Consider the following 904-nt stretch of genomic DNA (forward strand, 5'->3'; position numbering starts at 1 on the left):
TCTTTCCAGCGTTCTTTTGTAAATGCTTCCTTAACTTTCTCAGGCATGTTTTTCAAAAAAAGAAAAACTTTCTCAGGCCTGGTGACATTATCTCAGTACTCAACAAGTCTCTCCATTAAAATTACCGACTTCCTTGTCTCGCAATGTCATTCGATGAATAATAATCCCAGTGTTTAAGAAATTTCTGTTTCGCTGTTCTTCAGTATGGTATGTTCTAAATAGCAAGAAAGGAACTTATCAAGGAAAATGAAGAAAACAAGCAAGTGACAACTCAAGTCTAGCTACCGCAATAAACATTGCCAGATTTTTTGTATGCAGCAAGGAGTGGGGTAATAGTGGTGGAGGTGGAGGCAAGAATTGCATGGAGGATAAGTTTGTCTTGGCGAACCCAGTGGGTGTTCGCGGCTTTGGAAGCAGCGGAGTTCATTTTATTAATGGCAGGACATTTTTTGTTACCAGTGACAAAGTCAATGAGATCATAACCAATGAGTAATACTTCAAATTGAGCCCTCCACTGAGGGAAGGTAGAAGGGGTGAGTTTTTCATTGATGGTGGTTGCGGCATTGGTGGTGATAATTGGGTGTTGACCCCCTAATGGATTTTGATGAATACAAAACACTAGAGTATAATTCCATTTATCTTAACAATTTACTTGAGGATTTCATGTGTTTAATTAAGAATATTGTTAAGAAATGTCTAGGCAAGTTCCCATAATTTTATGAATTTATTGAAGAATTTTTGAGCTGAAGAAAACAGATCAGGGACAGCCGAGACGTCTCCGGGTTGTCTCAGAGACGTCTCTGGCACAAACAGGAAGAACTGGCACGACTGGAGACGTTCCCGGCACCTGCCGAGTCGTCCCCGCGATAGCGGAGTCGACTCTCTCAGTAGCGGAGTCGACTCT

This window comes from Phoenix dactylifera, chromosome 1 (genome assembly GCF_051530095.1).
Source record: "Phoenix dactylifera cultivar Ajwa chromosome 1, Ajwa_hap1_PhDact_Kaust_v1.1, whole genome shotgun sequence".
Taxonomy (NCBI): Eukaryota; Viridiplantae; Streptophyta; class Magnoliopsida; order Arecales; family Arecaceae; genus Phoenix; species Phoenix dactylifera.